The sequence below is a fragment of the Cervus canadensis genome, chromosome 15 (genome assembly GCF_019320065.1).
Source record: "Cervus canadensis isolate Bull #8, Minnesota chromosome 15, ASM1932006v1, whole genome shotgun sequence".
Taxonomy (NCBI): Eukaryota; Metazoa; Chordata; class Mammalia; order Artiodactyla; family Cervidae; genus Cervus; species Cervus canadensis.
The window spans coordinates 47,871,142-47,892,119 of record NC_057400.1 but is presented as its reverse complement, the minus strand read 5'-3'; the positions used below and the strand labels follow the sequence as shown (position 1 = coordinate 47,892,119).

The 20,978-nt window shown below is 42.0% G+C and overlaps 1 protein-coding gene across 8 annotated transcripts in view; it reads right to left on the bottom strand.

The window, feature by feature from the left end:
- B3GALT1 (beta-1,3-galactosyltransferase 1) overlaps positions 1-20,978 on the bottom strand; it is a 606,250-nt gene that overhangs the window by 31,919 nt on the left and 553,353 nt on the right. For 7 of the 8 annotated variants that reach the window (XM_043488138.1, XM_043488136.1, XM_043488139.1 and 4 more), the window contains one exon: positions 17,009-17,126. The gene's annotated coding sequence lies outside the window, so the exon portion shown is untranslated. Of the gene's footprint in view, positions 1-16,995; positions 17,127-20,978 lie in introns of all 8 variants that reach the window. The other variant, XM_043488137.1, reaches the window with a different exon arrangement.

Below are 20,978 nucleotides of genomic sequence, written 5' to 3'. Positions count from 1 at the left end.
GAACATCAGCAGCTTCATATGGCTCAGTCCCACAGCTCAAGATTCAAAGTCAAGTCAGGAAGGATCTCAAGCTAGCCTTTCTTCCACTATGCCATGCTGCTGCCTTATTTATTTATATTCCAGGCTGCTTCAAGCATGTAGTCTAATACGTATTTCATATACCATATAACATGTGGATGATAAATATTTGTTGGCTGGCTTTTAAAACACAGATTTAGAGGAAGCATAGATCTATGCTTTATAACCATTCAGCAAAGTGTTAGGTCTCAGTTTTTAGCCACTGTAAAGTTGGTAGTTATCAAGAACTATTAGATATGATCTCTTAAGTCATTAATTCTCTACTCTCTACATATGGTACAGTTTCCCAAAGTCCAAATAGCTATCACTAGTAATGGGCTCTTCATGAAGCAGGCGAAATCCTGCATCTCTGATCTCTCCTCTTGTGTTTTCTCCTGCCAGCAAGGCTTAGTAATTTCACAGGTTTTACAAAATAACTGAGAAAGACTTAGATAATCTTCAAAATATCCTTCCCCTTTCTTTCTCACTCTATTAACGTCTCCTTTCCACACTTTCATTTTCTTCCTTCTCTAACACTCTCTCTTTTCTAGAGATAATCCGCTAATTTTTTGGCCACAGGTGTTTAGTTCACATCCTTATATTGACCATTTTAAGAACAGATCTGCACATCTTAGAAGAACCCAAGTGGCTGTCATAGTGAGTATGTACAAAAGATGAATTTTGAGAGCAAATCATTGACTGCACAATTTATAGTGTAATTACATAGTAATTACTCAATTTGCTTGTGAACACTGAATCCTCTCCATGGGTTTTAAACAGATGTCACACCAGATGCACCACACTGAAAGGAGAATTTCTATTAACTGCAGCAGTAGTTGGGCAGATTATCTTCAATGGTGCTGCATTAAATTGGTAGCAGAGGGCACTGTTAGGAAGGAGGATTCAGACTTCAGATAGGAGAGGGACAGAAGTTGCCAAACATGAGAAAGTTTCTATGAGTAAGTGTATCAAATATAGCAGCAGCATTTCAAAGGATTGGTGAATACGTGGCTTTGGGCTTATGTAACAGTTATCGATGGTAATGATGGAATTTTGGAGAGAACTTCCCAGTGTACAAAATTATTTCTATGTTACCTCATTTGATTATCACCAGAATCCAGGATGTAGGTACGGTGTCCTGGGGCTCAGAGGTCATCCAGGTTCTTACAAGGGTTGTGAAATGGAGCCCAAACTAGAGGCCAGGCTGCCTGACTCCCAAGTTACTTCTCTTAGCATCACACCGCTGCTTCTTCAAGCATATAATTCAGTCAATCAGCTGGACTGTGCACGTGTTTTTAATCAAACTGGCTGACCTTTTGATTTGTGAGTTTAAAGTCGAAGTGATTAAATCAGTTGTTTGTGAAAATACAGATTAAGAAGCCCTTGTTTATTTTTATATCAGTCTCTTAGTTTTGGTAGTATTTATTTTCAAACAGCTACAGTTTGAAATCAATTCTTTGTGCAACACAGGAGATTGCCAGACATCCATTCTTCTTTTCAACTGATTCCACGGTCATTCAGGAGAATCACCACTGGTAGCATCACCTTCAAATACTGTATATAGAACAATGCACTATCTTGATACTGATGCTTTTAAATTGTGGGCAAGTTTGAAATAAAAGAACATACAAACTCCTCAGTGATAACATTTCACTGACAGATGGAAAAACTTGAATATGTCCCTGAGTTTCCTCTCTGACCAACACTTCTATGTTTTTTAAGCATGAACTGATCCCTATTCCATCTCATTCCAGCTAAATATCTTTCCTCATTCAAATCCGGACAACGGAATGTTTGCTCAACAGCCTGCCCACTACGGACCCCTGCTCCCTGGTGTGTGAAAAGGTCTTATTAAGTTTCTTAGTAAGGCTCAGCATTCAGGAGGCGGCTCAAGGGGGGAGGGCGCCAGAGAATTTACTTTTCTGAGTCCCTGAAGGCATCTCCCTGGGGCATGACTTCCAGACAGAGGTGGGGACTGGTGAGAGTGACAGGGAACTGATCTGATTGTCAATAGGACTCCCACACACATGTCAGCTCTGGGCTGGGAAAGCTGCTTCTTTTTCTCCTTCATAAAAAATTGTCAGTGCTCTCCAGAGATTTCCTTCCCTTTTTCTCGCCTCCCCAAAGACTCTGTGGTGCTTGCAGCCCCTTCTTCTGCCTCCTCCATTTTCTCACCCTACCCTCACTGTGTGGTCTCCCAGCTCACCTCTCGCCCCGCTCTCCTCTCTCCTGCTGGGGATTTATACCCACCTCTGGAACACTTTCCCTCCTAGGGATCCTCCTGCCAACACTTTCTGTCCTGTTCTCCCACCTTCCTCCTGAAACCAAGCAGGACCCTGTGGGGCTCCTGGCCACAGAGGCCTTTCCGCTCTCCTCCCCCGCTGTTTCTCGTCTGTAGGGAATAGACTCCAGCCTCCATGACCTTCCGTGAATCCCAAAGGAAAGATTTAAAGAACTGCTGTCAATCAGAGAAGGGACGGGATGCTGAGACAAGGGAGGAGCAGCCAAGAAACAATAGTGCAGACTTGGGACAGGGTCCTGGTTCCACCTCAAGTTCAGTTCAGTTGCTCAGTCGTGTCCGACTCTGCGACCCCATGGACTGCAGCACGCCAGGCCTCCCTGTCCATCAACAACTCTATCTCAAGAGATACACATAAAATCCCCAAGAAATGGAAGATGTTAGCAATCCAGAGAAGATCACAATTTAATAATCTCAAGAAGCTCATCAGGAGATCACCTGAGGCAAGATTAAAGGAACCAGAGCAGCTCTTAAAGAAACCGCCTGAAGCTACAGAAGCAGAAGATATTAAGAAGAGGTTGCAACAATACACAGAAGTGAAGTGAAGTGAAGTGAAGTCACTCAGTCGTGTCTGACTCTTTGCGACTCCATGGACTGGTAGCCTACCAGGCTCCTCCGTCCATGGGATTCTCCAGGCAAGACCACTGGAGTGGGTTGCCATTTCCTTCTCCAGGGGATCTTCCCGACCCAGGGATCGAACCCAGGTCTCCCGCATTGCAGGCAGACGTTTTAACCTCTGAGCCACCAGAGAAGCCTACACAGAAGAACTATATAAAAAAGATCTTCATGACCCAGATAACCACGATGGTATGATCACTGACCGACAGCCAGACATCCTGGAGTGTGAAGTCAAGTGGGCCTCAGGAAGCATCACTACAAACAAAGCTAGTGGAGGTGATGGAATTCCAGTTGAACTATTTCAAATCCTAAAAGATGATGCTGTTAAAGTGCTGCACTCAATGTGCCATCAAATTTGGAAAACTCAGCAGTGGCCACAGAACTGAAAAGGTCAGTTTTCATTCCAATCCCAAAGAAAGGCAATGACAAAGAATACTTAAACTACTGCACAATTGCACTCATCTCACACGTTAGCAAAGTAACGCTCAAAATTCTCCAAGCCAGGTTTCAATAGTATGTGAACCATCAACTTCCAGATGTTCAAGCTGGATTTAGAAAAGGCAGAGGAAACCAGAGATCAAATCGTCAACATCCACTGGATCATTGAAAAAGTAAGAGTTCCAGAAAAACATCTACCTCTGTTTTACTGACTACGCCAAAGCTTTTGACTGTGTGGATCACAACAAACTGTGGAAAGTTCTTAAAGAGATGGGAATACCAGAACACCTTACCTGCCTCCTGAGAAATCTGTATGCAGGTCAAAAAACAACAGTTAGACATGCAACAACAGAAACAACATGAAAACTGACATGAAACAACAGACTGGTTCCAAATTGGGAAAGGAGTACCTCAAGGCTGTATATTGTCACCCCGCTTATTTAACTTATATGCAGAGTACATCATGAGAAACACTGGGCTGGATGAAGCATGAGCTAGAATCAAGATTGCAGGGAGAAATACCAATAAACTCAGATATGCAGATAACACCACCCTTAGGGCAGAAAGCCCTAACTCAATATTCAGAAAACAAAGATCATGGCATCTGGTCCCATCACTTTATGGCAAATAGAGGGGGAAACAATGGAAACAGTGAGAGATTTTACTTTTGGGGGCTCCAAAATCACTGCAGATGGTGACTGCAGCCATGAAATTAAAAGACGCTTGCTCCTTGGAAGAAAAGCTATGACAAATCTAGACAAAATGAGACCTAAAAAGCAGAGACATTACTTTGCTGACAAAGGTCCATCTAATCAAAGCTATGGTTTTTCCAGTAGTCATGTATGGATGTGAGAGTTGGACTCTAAAGAAAGCTGAGTGCTGAAGAATTGATGCTTTTGAACTGTGGTTTTGGAGAAGACTTTTGAGAGTCCCTTGGACTGCAAGAAAATCCAACCAGTCCATCCTAAAAGAAGTCAGTCCTGGATATTCATAGGAAGGACTGATGCTGAAGCTGAAAGTCCATTACTTTGGCCACCTGATATGAAGAACTGAGTCATTGGAAAAGACCCTAATGCTGAGAATGATTGAGGCAGGAGGAAAAGGAGATGACAGAGGATGAGATGGTTGGATGGCATCACAAGCTCTATGGAGATGAGTTTCAGTAAGCTCCAGGAGTTGGTGATGGGCAGGGAAGCCTGGAGTGCTGCAGTCCATGGAGTCGCAAAGAGTCTGACATGAATGAGAGAATGAACTGAACTGAACAAGATAAAAGAGACTCAATAAAAGATGGCTATTATCTTGCTGATTTTTAAGATACAAACTGACTCCAATGATTGAACTGAGTTCCACCAAGGGAGCAAAATCCAGTTTTGATAGAAGCAGCACTGTATTCCTGGTAAAAAGGTTCTTCATGTCACCATATACAGATTGTGGCAGTCATTTGCGAGGGATGTCACAGGAAATTTATAATAATAGTCACCAGGTGCTGAAATTTGAGGATGATGATTTTGGACAGGTAAGTGTAAATGTACAGACTTGGATTTCAGTCCTAGCCATGTATTAGTCTTGGAAACACTGCATAACCTCCATCAGTTCGTTTTGTAATCTGCAAGATGAAGATTCTATAGAACCCACTGTGCAGGGTTGTTCCTAGCACAATTAAGATCATGTATGCAAAGCTCATGGCACAGAACTTAGCATGCAGTAAACACTCAATGAAGGCTGCCCATTACTGGGGTTCCACTTTTCAAATTAGAGCAGATTCAAATGTATTTTTACACAAATATTGATTTTACTCACTTGCCATCTGATTTACTTTCCTGTAAGGGGTGTGGGCCTGGATGGGAGTGGAGTCTAAGGGAGAATGGATACGTGTATATGTGTGGCGAAATCTTTGTCAGTTCACCTAAAATCATTATAACGTTGTTAGTCAGCTACACCCCAATACAAAATGGAAAGTATTTTTGTTTTTTTTTTTTTTTAAAAGAAGAAAGAGGTGTGGCTGGACTATCTTGTTGGGAGTACGTGATGCATGAGAGATTCATCTCCTATGTGGCCTGTGATAGGAAATATATCAGGAACCATTATGGTGGCTTTCGCATCAACTATATGACCACTGCCTATCATATTTCTGGCCACTGCCAATGCCTATAGACCACCCAGTTCACGGGGTGGTGTCCATTAATTTATAAGGCAGTTCATCATGTGCTAGACTTACTTCACTAGGATCCAAGGGATATTTTGTGCTATTAGGAAAGACATGAAAAGCCATTTGTTGGATCTCAGGTAGCTTGTATTGGTGAAGGAGGATTTGTTGACCATTTCATGTTATAGGGCCTTTTCCAAATCCTTGAAGTAAATGGTTTATGCTAATTTATTTGTCTAACATCTATAGAGGAGTACTTTTTGGCTCTGGGCTGGACGCCAGGGAGCCAGAGGGGTATGCTGGACATGTCACAGGCTGTGAGAAAGCAGGGGGCTTTGCACACAGCAATTAAGTATTGAGGTGACTGGGAAAGAAGTTCTTCATCATAAATGTAGCAGAGTTAAGAGTAAGCTACTCTAGAAGGGCAGAGGAAGGATTATCCACTCTAGGCCGTGACACCTTTGCTGCCCGGAGAAGTCTTGTCTGTTCTCAGGGATCCCTTTGTGCTGTATCTCCAGGGCTGAGTGAAATCTACCGGGAATACCTGTCACAAAGTCTAGGATGGGGCAACCTTGTGATGTGACCAGTCCTAACCCAACTTCCACCCTTGGGGACTTCTTTTTTTTTTTTCCTTATTTTTTAACCTAGGAGTTGTGTAATTTCCTAATTCCCACTCTAGTCTGCTCAGTGGCTAAGGCACAGCTTGAGAAGGACTCTGGTTATAGTGCATCCAGAGCCATCCACAAACACAGCATCAGGAAAGCCAACTCCTCACAGCAGCCCCGCAGAGAAGAGGAAGGGTCAGGTCCGTGGCCAGAGAGAGGGCAGGGCGAGTGTTATCTGCCTAGCACAAGCCTGGCTCCCTGCTCCTCAGCCCCGCTCCGGGTATGGGTGGGTGGGTAGGGACTGCCTGCTCCCTGTTGCTCTTCACTCTCACTGAGGTGCCTTCGAGGCCAACCCAGCTAGCTGGTCAGGGGGCACTGAGAGGGCCTGGTCCAGGATCACAGTGGCTGAGGAGCTTGTCAGATTCTCCACTGCCCTGTGTCAGCCTTTAGGGGTGGAAGCACTGCATTGTGACTAAATGAACCGTCTCACTTCCTGCTTCCTCAGAGTGTCATCTGTGCTACTCCATGTGCCTCACTCTGGGGAGCCTCGTTTCCTCAACTGGCAGGTGAATGAGCAAAGACCTACCTGTAGGGCCATCGTGAGCAATAAATGAGATGACCTGTGAGGCGCCTGGCATGGGGAAGATGTACAAACCACGCTGGTGTCTGAGCCTTGGCCTCTGTGCCTTTTATCACACTGGTGTCCCTGGGGCCTGGGGTCGTGCCTCTGAATGCGAAGTGTGATTGTTATGGTGGGGAGGATGCTTGGTAGACCACGCTACAAAACTGTGTGCTTTATTGGCCAATATTCCTGTGTGCTACTGGCATCCCCGACTCTCACCCTTTCCCTGAACTTCATCCCTTCTCTGGGCCTCATTTAGTACCAGACCAGTGCCTCATTCCTCACCTTCACCTCACTCCTGACAGAGCATCTCCTAATCAGTTTCCTTAAGGATCTGTGAGGGTTTGGGACCCACAGACCTCCACAGGGGCTGAGAGAGGTGATACCCACTGAGCTAAAGTGTAGGTACCCAGTGTCTCCTGGGTCTCCTCGTCTTCACCTCTGCCTCAGCTGCCTAGGCAGTTGTTCTGGAAGACATCCATCAGAAGCCAAAGGACAGTGGCTCCTGCCCTTCCTATCAGTTCCTCTTCCTGGGGCTTGGGAGGCCCGAAGGGAAGCCTTACTGGTTTTCAGGCATGAACAGAGCGTGCTGTGAGCCCCGGCGGGCAGAGTAGTAGAGCATGAACCTGGGAGTCGAGGGACAGCCCATTCCCAGCTGTCTGCCCAAGGCCATTCCACACAAGGCACGTGCCTGAGACATGGAATCAGAAGCAGATGGACCTGCAACTCTGCCCAGATGAAGAATGTTCAAAAAATCCCATCTTGGGGGAAATTGCAGGGCCCCCATCTTTAAGTAAAAAGAAGCACCTAAAGTAATGCCTTAGCTTGCAGGATTCAAAGAGAAGAAATCATAGGGTAATAAACACCCGAGTTTAGCTCTGAGTTAGTCATGGTCCAAGATCTTTATCAGTATTTCATTTAAAAAGAAAAAGAAAACAAATGCCAACCTCACAGTGAATACTGAATTGTTGCTGTTTAGTTGCTCAGTCATGTCCAACTCTTTGCAACCCCAAGGACGGTAGCCCACCAGGCACCTCTGTCCGTGGGATTTTCCAGGCAAGAACACTGGAGTGGGTTATTGTTTCCTTCTCCAGTGGATCCTTCCTGACCCATGGACTGAACTGAATCTACTGCATTGGCAGGCAAATTCTTTACTGGTGGTGGTTTAGTTGCCAAGTTGTGTCTGACTCTTGCGACCCCTGTCCATGGGATTTTCCAGGCAAGAATACTGGAGTAGATTGCCATTTCCTTCTCCAGGGGATCTTCCCGACCCAGAAATTGAACCTAGGTCTCCTGCATTGCAGGCAGATTCTTTACCGACTGAGCTATGAGAGAAACTGATAAGCGACTAAGGAAGCCCTGGATACTGAATTATAAACTGGATAATACATTAAACAACTTAGCAATGTCTACAGAGTTTAGAGAGTGGATCCAAGTGCTATTGTACAGATCCTCTGCACAAGCCGAGAACAAAGACAGAGGAGCAAATGCAATCAGCATTTCTCCAGTTGATATAGGTCAAGGGCACTGTACTTTCTGAACTACTGCCCTGAGTCAGGCAAATAAAAGGGGTAGACTGTCCTTCAGAAGCAGAAATGTAAAGGATATTCCAAGGAGAAAATTATTTATGGTGTACTCTGAATATGATGATATGGAATTAGCAAGAGACTTGTCTTCTACTGCCAGCCTATCTCGAGAAAACTACTTTGACCCATAGTAGGGAAAAAATAGAACACAAACCTTAAAATTAATACTTATTTATGAGCTTCCCTGGTGGCTCAGTGGTAAAGAATCTGCCTGCCAATGCAGGAGATACAGGTTCAATCCCTGATCTGGGAAGATCCTACATGATGTGGAGAGACTAAGCCTGTGAGCCACAACTATTCAGCCTGTACTCCAGAGCCCAGGAGCCATAACTCCTGAGCCCATGCGCCCTGGAGCCCATGCTCTGCAATGAGAGAAGCCACTGCAATGAGAAGCCTGGGCACCGCAACTAGAGAGTAACCTCCACTTGCTGATACTAGAGGAAAGCCTGTGCAGCAACGAAAACCCAGAACAGCCCAAAATAATTAATTTTTGAAAAAATGAATACTTATTTAAAGCAAGGAGATCAAGCATTTGGGCTGAAAATATTTTAAGGATCCCAGGCATGAGTAGGCATGAGCAGGCACAAGGTCTGGAGGAGAGTGAACCCCAGGGGAACCCAGGGGTGAGTAACAAGAAGGGCCCTGCTGTCCTTTCTCCTCCCCTTGTTCTTTCCCTCCCCTGGCCTTCCCATCTGCCATCTTCAATTTCCCCAACCCCTTCCTAGCTTCCAGGAGCCTCCTCAGTCCTGCCTCAATCAAAGGAAGACAATGTCCCATTAGAACCTGAGTAGTTTATTTGAGAAGGAATCTACCTCAAGCTAATGGAGGCTGATACTGATAGTGCTTTAGGTAACAGTTATATTTCACCAGGAAGTTCTTTAGGGTCTTATCGGAAAAGAGTGAAGAGGATGCTTATTTTACAAGGTCACATGCCATTCAAATGTCAGGTATCTTCACATGGAGGAAAAAGGATGGTTAAGTTCCATATTTCCTCAAGGGTGAAACAGATCACCAGCCCAGGTTGGATTCATGAGACAAGTGCTCAGGGCTGGTGTACTGGGAAGACCCAGAGGGATGGGATGGAGAGGGAGCTGGGAGGGGGGATCGGGAAGGGGAACACACGTAAATCCATGGCTGATACATGTCAATGTATGGCAAAAACCACTACAATAAAAAAAAAAAATTCTAGATTTCCCAAAAACACTGCAGAGGTACTGCTGCCTCCTCCCGCTATAGATCAGGCCCTCATCTAAGATGGGGTCAGGTATTTCTATCACCTTCCTTGACACTGTTGTCTGCTTGTGATGCTTTCTGTCACTTCATGGGGAAAAGACCAGGTCTGCCTTAAACATAAGAGTGAATGTTTATTGAGCCCTCACCATGTTCAATCGGTTTTTTAATCCCTTTATGTTTATTACCTGATCTAGTTTTTACAATCAACAAAGGTGGGTTATTCTGTGCCCATTTTAAAGATGAGGCACTTCCCTGGTGGCGCAGATAGTAAAGCGTCTGCCCACAATGAGGGAGACCCGGGTTTGATCTCTGGGTTGGGAAGATCTCCTGGAGAAGGAAATGGCAACCCACTCCCGTACTCTTGCCTGGAAAATCCTATGGATGGAAGAGCATGGTGGGCTACAGTCCATGGGGTCGCAAAGAGTTGGACACGACTGAGTGACTTCACTCACTGAATCATTGAGTAATTTGCCTAAGGTCTCAGGGTAAGGAAAAGGCAAAGTTAGGTTTCAAACCCAGATGTCTGGTCCCTGGGCTCAGACTGTAAACCATGATGTAGACTGTATTCCCAGCAACGAGTATAGAGCCTGGGACTCAATCACTATTTCTGCTTGTCTTTGTGTATCCCTGTGATGATTAATTTTATGGGTCAACTTGGCTGGACTGTGGTGCCCAGATATTTGGTGAAACATTATTCTGGATGTTCCCATGAGGACGTTTGGATATGATTTACATTCAAATCAGTGGACTTTGAGTAAAGCAGAATGTTGGCCATAACGGGGGTGTTGGGAGGTGGGGGTCGGGAGGGAGGTTCATTCAATTCGATGAAGTTCTGAATAGAATAAAAGGCTGATCTTCCCCAAGCCAGAGGGAATTCTCCAGCACTGCTTTTGGACTTCATCTGCACTGTTGACTGATCCTGGTTTTCCTGATTTTTCAGACTCAAACTGCAACTCTTTCTTGAGTTTCCATCCTGCTGGCTTCCTCTGTCAGATTTTTGGACTTATAAAGCTTCCATGATCAGTTAAGCCAATACCTAGTAATGCTCTTCTAATACATACACATCTCTGCTTAACTTGATAACTAGTTCCTTAAGGCTAGGTCCCAGGCCCTCTTTTATTCTTCTCAGTTTAAGTTTTGCCTATTTTCTAAGCAAATTCTCAGGTCCTTGGTCTCAGTTGCTATTCCAATAACTTTTATTCATTCCAATAACCTTTATATTCACACCCTAGCTCAGATGTATCTATGGAGCTCCAGACCAATATATCCAACTGTGTATTTGACCTATTTTCTTGGATATCTTGGAGGCACCTGAATGCAGCATGGACAAAAGTAAATTCATGTCCTAGCAACCCTGATTCTCTTTAGGGTTCCCTATTTCTATGAAATGTGCTTGTAGCTACCTGAAACACCAGGAACCATTGTTAACAGCTGTCTTCTTCTCATTTCTGTACTTAATCATCACCATGCCCTGCCAATGTCACTTCAGACATTTCTCATATTTTATGACTTCTCTCCATCTCCACTACCACCACTGTGAAGAAGGAATTCATAGGGCCTGGACTCCATCTCAGGCCTGTCCGTGCTGGCCGTGTTCGGCTGCCTCTCCAGCGGACTCTGAACTCTCTGCTTAGTGCCTGTGGGGACGACAATGGAAGGATAAGACCCCCTCCAGACAGGGGAATCTTGAAGATCACATCCAGGCTACTCATTGCCTAAGAGGAAGCATACCATAATCACCCCTGTCTCCGGACAGGTCATAAACTTTTTTTGTATCTATCAGGATGTAATCACAGGCTTATCGATTATTAACTGGTTGGAATGTAACTGCGGGCTTATTGACTATTGACTGTTTGGACACGTACACATGGGGTAGGTGGTGGGTTTAGACACGTACACATGGGGTAGGTGGTGGGTTTAGACACGTATACATGGGGTATAAAAGATTTTCACAAATGCTGGTCGGGGTCCTTGGCTAAGAGGAGACTCTGCCTTGGGCCCGCTGGCATAATAAACTGCACTCCACTATCTGCATTGTCCTTCTGAGTGAGTCTGTTTCCCGGAAAGCGTGGCTATTACAACTGTACCCAACATATGGGTATTTCTTATCTTGACTCTCCTATGATAACTTTTCAAGTGGTTTACCTATGCATTCCAGCCATAGTGATCTTTCTAAAAAAAAACAAAGATGATCGTATTCTTTGCCACTATGTGTTTGAAACCATTCAGTGACTTTCTCTTGCACTAGGAAGAAGGCCAAATTCTTAGCATGGCTACGTGGTGGTCCCAAGGCTCTGCATGGTCTCATCCTGCTGCATTTTCCTCCTTGATCTCTCTACTCCTCTCTTCTTACTTCTTCAATTCCCCAAAAATGCTTCCTCATATCACTGGTCCTTTGCATATACTGTTTCTTTTCTTTTAAATGTGGGGCATTATTCCCAACCCCTCAACTCTCATATCAGAAGTCACTGAAAAGGGGAAATTATATTCCACATAGTCTCTTTCAGGCAGATTTTTTGTTGTTGTTGTACAATCTTATGAAATTAATCTAAATTAATAAGAATAATAATAGCTAGGATTTACTGAGTGCTGATCAAGTTCAAATGTGAAGCACAGTGCTAAAAATTTTATAATCATATTTAAGTCATTATCTAATTAAAAATACAACATAATTGGAGAAGTAGATAATATTATTGTTTACTTTTATAGATAAAGAACCTGAAAACCTGGGTGAGAAGCTAAATGCACCTTTGGTAGTCTGAGGACTTGCTGGATAGGTGGAGTATATACTTGGAGTGAGCTGGGACTAGATCTGTGATTGATCAGTACTGTTATCGGACTGCCTGTCATGTAGAATATGTCCAGTACCTACTTGTTGACTGAAAGAATGACGAATACTTGAATGAGTAATGAACTGACTAACTGGGTATCCCTTTCATTCTCTACCCCGTTAGTTGCCTATGAGATTATTTTCAAAATTCTAGTCGGTTGCTTGCCAATGAAAAAATGGTATTCCCAATACTAGATATGATTTAGAGACCCTCCATCCTTCGTTTTGATGACTATCTGCTCCATTTCCAAATAAGACTCCCAGTGAAGGGTGATTTTTTTGTTGTTGTTGTTGTTCCTGTCATTTTGGGGCTTCTGAAATGGAGGGAGTCACAGAGATAAGCACAAATGTGCACACACTATATTAGGTATGTCCACACTAGCTGCTATCACATATAAACTAAATTTCCAACCTTAACACAATAGATGGTTATTTCTTGTTCAACCTAGTGAGGCTGTTTCTGTTTGGCCAGACAGCTTTCTACCTAGTGATCTAGGAGCCTGACTCTCTCTATCCTTGAGGGCATCAGACTTTTCTCATGCAGCTCTCAATAGGGGAGGGCAAGCATGGAGCAACCTACCTCCTAAAAATCTGGCCCCAAAAGGAAACATGCCACTTCATTTGTTTCCCACTGTGAGAAATTCATTATCTGATCACACCCAACTCTAAGGCAGGCAAGGACATGCTGCTGAGTTACATGCCCAAGAAAAAGAGAGGAAACATATTTGAGTAAGTTACCAACCATCTCTGCCCTATTTCTACTCCTATACTACAAAACAGAGAGATTCTATAGGATTAGTACCCTAGAGTATGGAAGACGAAGCTGAATTTTAATGATGGATATCTGGAAAGACCTGTGAAGAAGGGGATTTTGGGTAGATCTTGAAGAATAGGTAACTTTTTAATAGAAGGAGACCCTAACAGGCATAACTTACTCTGGTACCAAAAATGATGAGATTTGAAGTTAGGAGGGAGTAGGCAATGAGAAAAAAATCTCAGAGTCAAGTAGAAATTATTTTAATAATCTCTTTTCCCTGAATTCCTCTATAACTAATTAAATAATGAACAGAATTACCCCCTCCACCATGGGTATCTTAGTCCCTAATGTGAAGATATGAAATAATTAGAGGGTGTGCTGTGTAAGAATTTTAATGTCATGGAAAACTTCTATTTTCAAGACGGCACTAATTATACAGAAGGAGGCGAAACAAAGGGAAGATGTACAATTAGCAGAGCTTAGCTTATTACAACCAGTTCTGTTTAGAGGCTCTTCTAGATATGTAATAAGTTGAGAGTGATCTAGTACTTATCTTTTAGAGGACAACTCTGGAGATTACAGAAATGCAGGACATGGTCATTTTATATTTAACCATGGTGATGGTATAGGGAGACTTCTGCATTCTAGACTTTTCCTCTCTAGTGGCAGAGATAAATAGAAGGGTCTTGGGAGGGAGAAGACTGTCCTTTCTTTGGTCTGCCAGTCATTGGTTGGGTGATCACAACCTTTCTAGGTTACTTCCTCCACGATATGGGGATAGTAATATTACATATGAAAGCATTCAGCACTGAGACTGGACTATATTAAGGACCCTGTTTTTATTCTAGATCCATTTCCCTTCCCTCCTCTGATTTTTTCTTAAGCAGGATTTCAGTCACCTCAATAAAAAATCCTTAAGACTTTAAGGACTGTACAAGAATGACTGTAATATAAGATGGATGTACTTCCTCTAAATCGACCAAACTTCAATAAAGGCAGTTATAATCTCAGTGGCTCTATCTGAGCAGTGTCAAGGATAAAGAAATACCTTAGTTGTCAAACCCCAGGGGGGTTGACTCAGCTCGTCTTTTCTTCCAAAGAAGATAAACTGCAACTCATGCAATTTGCTTTTTGCTAAGGGGTTCTCGTTTTGGTTTCAAACAAGCTCTTCAGTGCAAAAGACAATCTCTCCTACATATACATTAAATGGGCTATGACGGGGCACCCGAAAACGTGGGCTTTTCCCTAGATTCTGTTGCTGGAATATTAGAAATGGATATGAAAACTGAGACCTTAAAAACTGTACAATATTACACATTATTCAAATGCAAAGTGCTGTGGGCTGCCATCCCAAGTCTCAGCTATGAATGACCTAGACACCCAAGCGCACCTCAGCATTGACTGAGAGGGTACAGGCCCTCAGCTTCAGGGACTGCATTAGGATTGCATTATCATATCAATCACCCACATGCCAAGTTCTCGATAAAAATGATCATAATCCAGAGCGAGGGTTAAAGTATGAGAGTTTGATTTGTGTAAGCAAATCAAAAGCATTTAGAGTCAAGCTACTTGATCTATCTTAAAGCTCTGCCAGGAATATAAATATAAGAACAGCCTCAGAACCAGAACAGGCAAGAGTTGAGAGAGTAGAAACTAAAGATTATTTGCTATTTTTTCCTGATTTACTCTAATCCAGTAACACTGGCTTTCATTCAATTCTGTGAACCAGCCAAGTTCAAGGCCCTCTGTCTTAAAGCCTCTGTAAATCATCCCTCTGCCTCTTCAGAGATGCCATTTGTAATAGGCAGGATTGTTTTCCTTAAGCTGTGTTAACAAACGGCTTCCACATCTCAGTGGCTTAAGACAATACAGCCTGTTGTTTCCTCATGCTACAGGCTACACGTCCAGTGTGAGTTGGTTGAAGGAACTCTGTTCCTTGAAGTCACACAAGTTCCAGGCTAAGAGAGCAACCACATCTTGGAACACAACACTTGTTAGACTGCCTCAGGGAAAGGGGTCTACAGAAGTAACACTTAGATGCTCCAATGTGGAAGTGACACATATTTCTGTACACAACTGATGAGCCAGACCAGATCCCATGGTCCACGGAACCGTGGGTGGACTAAGGCGATGCAATCCTATCATGCGCCTGGAGAGGGAAGGGAACGGCTCTCTTGACTCTCGCACCTTCTGTGACCACTTCATGAAGCAGTTTCTCACTCTCCACTGCCTTAGCATCCCTTTTGTTTTCCATAATGCTTACCCCAATTTGTAATTGTATTATTTATTTACTTTCTGTTTTAGTTTTAGATGTTTTACCTCCATTGAACTATAAGATCTCTAAGAGGGGGACTTCCCTGGCGGTCCAATGGTGGACTCTGTGCTCCCAATGCAGGAGGCCTGGGTTTGATCCCTGGTTAGGAAACTAGATTCCACATGCCACAAATAGAGTTTGAATGCCACAACTAAAGGTGTCACAATGCCATAACTAAGGCCGGCACAGCTGAGTGAATGAACAAATAAATACATCATACATTCCTACATCCCTGAGGAAGGACCATGTCAACAGGCTAATTCCATGGAACAGTTCTCAAAAACGGTTAATCAACCTAATATATTTAAATACTGAATCTAACACTTGTCTTCAATTAGGAGAATCCTTGTGATAATGCCACGTCTCTGCTGACATTCTTTGTGGCTATGGACTATCACCTCTCCATTGCCCCTTATCAGGGGATACTCCCTCCATACAATGGTGGGGGGCAAGACAAAGACAACCCGGGTGTTCTTTCAAATAGCCCTTACAGGAATCTTCAAAAGTGGCAAAAATCAACACATTCAGTACACACTGCTGTAAACTTTGTAAATACTGAAAAGAAGAAAGGGATGCAGTGAATGTGCATGGTGTTGAATTCACTTTTGGCAAATTATCTCGTAGAGATTAGTTCAGAGCTGTCACCTTGCCCTCCACTCACAGCTGCGCTTCAATGTCAAACTGAATCAGTATTTAAAAGGCACTCGGAGATAACTCTTCACTTCAGGTGCCAGGAAACAGTTTGTTTAGAGAGATTAAGTTACTGGCCCACATCACAGAGATGATGGTGGGAAAGGTAAAATTATGGTTCAAGTTACCTCTTGCCAGTGTGGAGCTGTGGGCCTTCTTTTTCTGAGTCATACTCCAGGAAGGCTGCAATCATTTTTATAAACTTAGCATGTTATTTACCACAAAAAGTTAGTGTATAAAGAAGTAGTCTGAGCATTTATCTTTGCTTTTTATCATTTTAAATGAAAACATTGTTATGATTACCTGTTATTTTAGACACTTCTTATAACTATACCATCATTTTTTATATGAAATACTGTTATTTTCAAGCGAAATGAGAAATAATTGAAGTACAATTGCCTGTGGGACAAGGTTACCTCAGCAAAGAAAATTTAAGAATCAATTAGCTATGACCTTGGAGAAATGGATTTTTAAATAGGCATTGTCTCAGGTCACCTAAGGCATATCTTCAGTTCCCTACAATTTCATCTTAAAAGAGGCCATCACTAAAATCAGTCAAAGATTTCACAGACACTTGTGAATATGAACTTTTAAAAAAGAGCTATCAATTTTTCCCTCCTGTACAGATATTTATGGCAAGGTTATTTTACAAACCATAATAGGTAAACATTAATAAAAGAAAAAAATGAATTTTTTTCTGTACTCATTAGTTCTTAGATGCTGATTTCTGATTGTACAGAGTTGCTATTATTTTTCCACAGTGATGGGCTACCTAACTGAGCAGTGCATCCTTCTCCCACCTGTTGGACCAACCTTGCTGTGTTCTCCTTACTCCAGATACAGGGCACAGAGCATGGTCTCAGCCCGTCTGATGAGGAGATCTGCAGTGGCTCATGCCAGGAGAAGCTGCTGCTTAGCAAACTGAAGTCACCTAGGTGGATAAGAGGAAGAAAGAACACTTCAGAAACACTGGAAATTAATCAGGCTCAGAGAGATGAAGGCAGAATGCTATCATATAAAAAGAAAACTTTGTATTTAGGCTATAAATACAGTACATAGAATGGCAAGTAAGCAAGCTCTGAACAGATGTTGATCAAATAAAAAATAATAATAAACAAACGATCACATAAACATCAGAGCTGGTCCTCGGACTGCAAACCTATATGCCTATAAGACCAGGCAGGTAGGGTCAGTGAGGGAGCAGACTGGGTTTGAGACAGCAGAGAGAGGCAGAGCCGTGCTCAGCTGGTGAACACACATCCCATCTGAGGCAGCCGCCAAGGCTCAGGTCCGCCTGATACCTTCCACTGATGCCATAATGAAAACCAGGCTCAATAATGCCACGACTTCAGGTTCTCAAGGGAAGACAGAAACACAGAGTTTTATGTGAAACCTTTGGAATTTATATTTTAAAATTCAATTAAACAAAACAAAACTTTATGCAGGTCAAAGAAGGCTAAAGCCAAAGTCCACAGGAAGCTTAGGATTAGCTCCTGAGTAGCCATGAGATCTAAGATCTAGGGCAACATCTTTATTTCCAATGATGAAGGATCCAGAGAGTTGAAGCCACTGTGCCATGACACTTGGCTAATTAGCGGCAGAGCTGGGCTTTCTAGGTATGAGTATTCTCCCTTCTATTTATGACTCATGACCACTCTAACATTGGCTGATGATCAGACTTTTTCACATAACAGACTAGGAGCCAATCAGAAGTTGCCTTTCGTTAATCTGATCCTTGGGTCTCAATCTGTATGTCTATAAACCTTCATAATGAGAGGTATAATTTTCTCTTCTCACCATTCACATTATGGAAGGATTTCTGGGTAAAGTCAAGTGACTAAAATACAGTGGTCCCTCAGTGTAGCCAGATGTGAAGAGCGGGAGAGAGGTATGGGCACCGTTGCCGCTGGGTCCCACTGGATCCATCTACTGGTTCCAGTTTCTGCTAAAAGCCACTGTGTATGACACGTGGTATTGTGTGATGGTTAAGAGCAAGAGATGGGTCTAAATACTGACTTAGCTGCTTATTGTGATATAAGCTCTCAAAGTTCCATGTGTAAAAACAATGATAACAACAGTACCCGAATCATAGAATTGTACTCAGGTTTAAATGAATCAGTGCATAGAAAGTGCTTAGAATGGTACTGAGATAAGGTACATACTCAGTAAATGTTTGCTACGATTTGTAACAAATGTCAGTGTTTACTGAATGCCTACTGTATGGTAATTTACTTCCATTTATTATCTGTAATCATCACCCCAACTCCCTTTGTTTCACATTGTCACCTTTTCAAAAAAGAAAATCAGGACTTTGGGAGAGCCAGCTTCTTGCGTAATGACACCCGGGTAGGAGTGGAGCTGTGTTTGAATGTAGGTCTACTGAGCCTAGCTACTTTCTTTTTTTTTTTTTGATGTCCAAAATAAATTCTTTTTATTCTTTAGTAGACAGAGTCATCCGTTTAAGATGGTCAGACAGCAGCAACATAATTATGAGTGAATGTGATGTCATGAACATCTGTAACTTTGCTTTAGGAGCTTATGACATCACACAATTTGACAATATTACTAGCTACTTTCTTAATGCACTACTCTAGTGCCTTCTCAGCGTCCCACTGAAGATGCTATTCAGCTCTTTAAAGGAAGAGATGACTAACTCTGCTCAAACATCAAATACTTATCAAGTCAGATACCAAAGCAAACAATCAAAACACTGCAATGCATGGTAACTTTCTGCCTTATGTGAAAATGTATAGTTCTAGATTAGAAGGGTTCCACATGACTATGCATAAGACATGAGACCATGTGGTCCATTTTCAGCCTGCATCAGCCCTCATTTTTATCCTTTAAAATGTTAGGGCTCTTAATAGATTATATTCTTATTATTGATAAATCTAGTTCCATGGAGGTAGCTTTTAGGAAACACAGATTGAATGTCAACATAGGGAAAATAAGACCTGGAAGATTTCATTCTAGCCCATTAAAAAAAAGTCCTTGCTTTTACAGATTTTTTTATACAGAGTACAGTAAGATATAAACATTTATTAAAGTATATGAAGCATTAATATGAAGCATCTTATATAAAACATTGAGTGAAGAAAAGGAAGGAAGCAAGAAATATAGGGAATGAGTAGCTACTGACTGCTAACATGTGCCAGATTCTATACCAGGTTATTTATATATACTGTTATTTATATATTAGTATTTAATGAACAAAAATTAATAAAGGTAGGGCCAAAATACATGTGAAAAATGTATATACAGCCAATTAAACTTTTCAAGGGCAGATATTTCAATTTAAACCTTAAGTCTTACTTAGATATAACTCCTAATTTTTTTTAACAGAAAATATTTTTAAAATAATTTTAGCCAAACAAGGGCAAGAAAGGAGGGTATCTTTTAAACTAAAATCAGTTCTGGGAAAATAAAAGCTAGAAAACACACAGACACAAATTTTCTCTGCTTTCAGAAGAAGTTAACATTATTCTAAGAGTTGATATCTATTCTTAGAAATAATATAGAAAACAGGACTGCATTACACAAAGTCAGATGAAAAATATAAGCTACTTTCTTTAGTCTGATTTCTAAAGCACAATTTCAGTATATAAGTTAGAGTCATCACAACTTTCCAGAATATAAAATGCATCCACATTCAAATGTTGTTTTTAGAATACAAAACAATATTTCAAAGTTTGATAGAAATGAATTTGTTCATTATCTACTCTTTTGGATAACTGCCATTATTACTATTTCTCCTTGGGTAGATAATTGAAAATTACTATATAAATTGTTTTGGTTTTCTGGGAAAATAGCCTAGACTCAAAATTTGTCACCCACATTTTAATCTAAGTTATAATTTTACCAGGCCTAAAAATTATAGTTGCTCTAGTACATTATTCTATTACACCTCATTAGTATCTTTTCTTCTTTTTATATTCATATGGAAAAAAGGAATTTTGCCAATGCCATTTATACTTATTCCAAAGAGTCCACTCATTTTGTTTTGTTTCCACATCAAAGTTAGCTATGAAGTATTTTAGTGACAGAATAGTACAAATAAGATAATAAAATATTTGGACATGAGATTTAGTTCCTCCAGTTTTGCTACAGTCCTCTTTATGGCAACAAAGTAATTTACAGTGTGAATTTCTAATGCCAGCATCTGATCACAATTTGATCCAGGTTTGTGTGTGGTCTGTCTGCAATAAAGGACTTGAAAAAAGACCCACAGAGCAAAAGAGAAAGCACCACCGAGCTGCCCATTTGTTAGCTTATCAAGATATATTCTGTGATTCATGAGGAAACCAAGAAGAGGTGACAGTTGATGTACTTTGTTAATGAATTTAAAAGAAAGAACAGAGGGTTTTCATTCCCTACTCTCAACAACAATGAGCCTAATTTTCCATTTCTCTTGTCACAGGTAGAATCCCTGGGAGACAGACTTTGAGACACTCATGTGGGAAGCTGATCAGAACATGTTCTCAGAAGCAACACCTATTTTGGGAAAAGAAGAGAAGGAGGAAGGGGAGGGAGAGGTTTAACTGTGATGTAGTCACAGCAGAAGCCTGAACCAGCTCACAGGGAGCTTGGGAGCCAGGGGGTTAGCTGGTACCTGTCCACTGTCCTGGAGCTGGCTCCCCTGGGCTTGGGCAGAGCGGGCTTCGCACATCTCTTCCCACTTGCATGGTAAATGACATCATATTGATACTTTGAAATTGGAGGTATGTGTGTGAGCTATTTACAACACAGTAACTGGCTAATGCAAACAATCAGAGCTCTGTCACTT